This window comes from Sardina pilchardus, chromosome 4 (genome assembly GCF_963854185.1).
Source record: "Sardina pilchardus chromosome 4, fSarPil1.1, whole genome shotgun sequence".
Lineage (NCBI taxonomy): Eukaryota > Metazoa > Chordata > Actinopteri > Clupeiformes > Clupeidae > Sardina > Sardina pilchardus.
In genome coordinates, this window is record NC_084997.1 from 26,184,803 (window position 1) to 26,189,802 (window position 5,000).

At 41.6% G+C, this 5,000-nt stretch overlaps 1 protein-coding gene across 2 annotated transcripts in view; it reads right to left on the bottom strand.

Moving 5' to 3' along the window:
- Positions 1-5,000, bottom strand: part of vangl1 (VANGL planar cell polarity protein 1) — a 93,298-nt gene that overhangs the window by 78,001 nt on the left and 10,297 nt on the right. The gene's annotated exons all lie outside the window — the stretch shown is intronic.

Here is a 5,000-nt window from a genome sequence, read left to right on the forward strand (position 1 = left end):
GGTCCACTTACTGAACCAGGAGGAAGCGGACTCGTATAAACATTCAGGTGTGAAAGATTTAAAGGGGCCACACCCGGACCGTCCCACCCTCTCACCACTAGGGCTGCAGCTCACTATTATTCACTCTCACACTTCATTCATCTGTCCATTCTTTTCTCCAATAATGGAATAGTTTGCCTGGCATGTGAGCCATTTCCAATGTCCTTTAAACACAGACACACAAATACAATCGCTAATCCGGCACGAGCGTGTATTTCTTTAGAATTGAGTAAACAGCAGCATTTAAAACCTTTGTTTACAAGATTGCTAAGTTCCTGAAAATATTTGATAAGAGTTAAATGCACCAATTTAAGTTTCATTTCACTGCTAGTTATGCTTGAAGCCGTATGTCAATGAACCATTTCCAGACCCACTCTCAATAACAACAATTGAGAAGGTCTGCGTGCTATCCAGGCTAGGATTAGTTGTTTGATCGATAACATTTCGATTTTCGACAAACCGCCTAACCAATCATCAAAATAGTCAATTAATGAATTAGTCGATTAATTGTGACAGCCCTCACCACCCATGCAGGGTACACTGATAGTTATCAATGCAATCCTAATCTATTCAATTCCATTCCATTCTAGCCATTTAAACGTCATTCAATTGAATTCAAATGAACTCCGTTTGCTCAGATGACATAGTATGATAAAATGTGCATTCTAAACATAAAACACGGATTTTAGATACAGAATGCTAAGGCATCGTGGCAACACACTTCGGATCAGAGGGAAGAAAAACTGTGTGTGTGTGTGTGTGTGTGTGTGTGTGTGCGCGCGTGCACATGTTCCCTCAGCCTCACATATCACATAACACATTTTTGTCTCCGACTTCAATGGAGGGTTTGAAATGCAAATTCAGCCAACAGAAAAATCTGAAGAAACTTTGTGTGCCATATTTCCACCATATTTTTACCATTCCATTACAAGTCGGCGGCATGAGCGAACAGAACACGGCACCTTTTATGCCCAAACCGAGCTGGAAACCCACACACACACACACACACACACACACACACACACACACACACACACACACACACACACACACACACACACACACACACACACACACACACACACACACACACACACACACACACACACACACACACACACACACACACACACACACACACGTTCTGTTTTATTTAGGGCTCCAGACTTGGCGTATTCTTTTTCATGAGTTATGCCAGCAATCATGGCTCCTTCTGGTGGGTCTTGGAAGAGGTATGAGAAGGCACCAAGATCAGGTATGTGGAAATATCCCTCACACACTGAGGAAGGCAGAACGCCGAAACGCGTCTGTGTGAATAAATGGTGACTATGCATAGTGCGGCCTTCTTTCTTGTTTTTCAATGTGGCAATATCCCAAAATGTGTGTGTGTGGGCCTTTGGTGAATTGGTCGCTTTCTTTTCACCTTTACATATACAGAATACCCTGGAATCTACAGTAGACGCTCTTGATCAAGTTTGTCTCATGACCTCATTACAGCAAATTTGTTTGTGTGATCATTTGTGTGTTTAACATTTGCTTTTTTTTTTTAATGATGACTGATGGAGGTCAATGCCAGTATTTTTGTTCTGTTATCTCCTGCCAGTATTGTGAATGTCAAAATGGTTTACTGTATCTTTTGAATAAGGTTGTGATTACAACTTCGACCCTGTATCCCTTGAGGGATAATTAACTATTTTTAATGTTGGAATAATGAGTAGAGTAATGTTCAGAAAGAATAACCACCAAAGACTAAAGACTACAAGGAAAAACTCATTTTAATTATGGGCAGCCATGCCCTTTAGAAGCATGTTCTGTCTATTTCGCATAAGTGGATACATCACACTAGGTCATGCCAGTTTGGTTTCTGAACTTTTTGGAAGGAATTTGCATGCAAAATACATGGCCTTGTTCCACCGCATATGCCCTTCATGCTTAAATGAGCTTTTGAGCTCTAATGTCCAGATTAAATGCACATATTAATTAAACTTATAATACTCGGGATATCATACAGCAATTTCAATCCACTATCATCTGAGCTCCTCCATCAATCTTCAAACACCCTGTGAATTCTGGAGTCTATCCCTTATAATTGCTAACTTAATTGGAGAAAGTTCTGGAAAAAATCAGCCTCTTATTTAGTTTTTTTTATGACTTGAAAAGTGCCTAAAATTAACCTTATAAGCAAATCTGGCCATTACATGTGACCAGGCAGGGGCACTACGTTTCCTGCCTTATTCTGGTATTAAAGCAACACTAAAGCACTTTTCCTCTTTCGCACACACGCTATTTGTTTATCCAGCAAATAACAGAAAAGGTAGAATATGTTGCATGATTTTATGAAAGTATGATGTATTGCGACATCGAAGCAAGTAAAATTTGCAGTTTCTGATGTCTCATTTCATGGAACTACAGATACACTACCCCACCTCATAAAGTTACATAGTGCGGTTATAGCCGATAGAGGGCCGCGAAGTGAAAGCAGAAGTGCCGTTCACCCTGTCACGAGTTGATGAACCGCTGAAATGATTTTGGAAACATTATTCTAAGGTACAAAAAACTCTTTATTGTTGCTTTAAGAGGTGCTCATGGGGCCATTGATTCAATGTCCTGCTGCTCGATTTTGCTAAAAATGATAATCACCATTATTTTGATCAATACTGAGATCACGAATATTCAATGTATAACACATAGTATATACAATGTCAAATACATTGTATAGACTGTACATATATACAACACAATGTATATTTAATCACAAATACGCAATGATTTTGGAAACATCATCAATTTTCTAAACTTTGAAAACACCAACAGTGGACAAGGGGTGTACTGGATTTATAACTTAAGACAAAATGAGGGCATTGTTGCAAAATGCAATGCAGCAAAATTGTCATTATATACATTTTTTATTCTGCTGTTTTCAGAATCCTTCAAAGTCATTGACGATTCATTGATTGCATTACAGCCTGAGCCTTACTATACATACTTAAAATGATCCCTAAAAAAAGCTGATGCTTTGAGTTAAAGATTATGTTGAATCAATAAACAAGAGTAAATTATGAAATGCTTACAGTATGTTGGGGCACATCAGTGGACTCAAATACTCAATATTAAATATCAAAATATCAAAATATCAACACTTCAGGAGCACAAGGTGTGAATAGATAACTTTAGAGTAAAAAAGGTAACCAAAGTTTGGACGATTAATTAGAAATACACAGAGAACATCATATCTCACCTTTCATCAAATGCATCATATAAATCTATTTTATTAGGTGTGTCTGGTCATAATTGGTTGCGAATATTAATTTCCCCAAAGGCATTCATTGAAGTGGCTCTGCAAGACTCGCCAAAGCATAAGAAGTGATTATCATGCATGTATGGTCACCAGGAAATCTGTGCAGTGAGCATGATATTTATTTCCGGTTCTGTCCCGCAGCCCTCGAGTGAGCTCACATTCAGGAATGACCCGTCTGTGATTACACAGTTGTTCATCCAAAAGCTCACCCCTCCTTCTTTCTCTCTTTCTCTCTCTCTCTTTCTCTGTGTCTCTCTCTCTCTCTCTCTCTCTCTCTCTCTCTCTCTCTCTCTCTCTCTCTCTCTCGCTTTCTTTCTCTCTCTCTCTCTCTGTCTCTCTCTCTCTGTCCTCTCTCTCTCTCTCTCGCTCTCTCATCTTCCATGGGAATTCATCTGTCGCTTCCCAGGGCTTTGTACAAGGAGAGCGTGATTGGGTGTGAAACGGAGAGGAAAAAACGAGACAAAAGACCGTAGCTGAAAACAAAGACTGACCCCCAACAATAAACGAACCCAAACAAACAAACACTGGAACAAACAAGTACAGACACACAGTGGACAAACCCCAAACACACAAACGCAAACATTGAAACAATATCTGTTACAATCTCTCGCTTCCTTAGGCTTACACATATCCCCCCTCCCACACACACACACACACAGTTACAGCGCACGCTGTGTGTGTCTCACACATACACAGACACACACAGACACACACACACACACACACACACACATACACACACACACAGACAGATACACACAACTACACTCAAGTATCTCTCGTTCTCTCTCTCTCTCTCTCTGTCATAAGCATACACATGCAGTGTCTCTCCCCCTCCCCCTTCCCTTTTCTCTATCACCCTCTCTCTCTCTCTCTCTCTCACACACACACACACACACACACACACAGAGAGTCTTGCTCTCTCTCTCTCTCTGAAACATACACTCTCTCTTCATTAGTCATGCTGTGTTTGCTTTGGCTCACAGCGGCAAAAAAAAGAAAAGGGAGCAAAAGGAAGCTCCCGTATCAATCGCTCCATCTTTCCCCGCGGCGGAACAAGGCTAATCCTCCTGCCCGGAGAAAAGAGCGCAGGCAACAAAAGGCAGAGAACGAGACAGAGTGACAGATCAGGGAAATGGAGAGAGAGAGAGAGAGAGAAGGGGAGAGGGAGAAAGGGGGGCAGAGATAGTGGAAGAGAGAGCTAGAGGATGAGGAAATCAAGGAAAGAATGACAAGGCAAGGTACAAAGACAGAGAAAGGAATAAAAGAGAGAGAGAGAGGAGAGAAAGAGAGGGATGAGAGACAGTAGAGGAGAGAGAGAGAGGGTGAAAGAGAGAGGAGGAAAAGAGGGATGGTGGGAGAGCAGAGGAGAGGATAAGAGAGCGGTAGTGGGACAGTGGATCACACAGCAGCCCCCCAGACGTCCAATCACACAGCAGACGGGCATCAGGACTGGCACAGGGTGACGCCCTGGCATGGCGTCCCTCTGCACATGCTCAAACCACTCTAACATGCTCTCTCTCTCTCCCACACACACACACACACACACACACACACACACACACACACACACACACACACACACACACACATACAGTATGAACACACGCACACACTTCTACGTATCATAAACATAGAGAAAGAGACACACACATGTAAAACA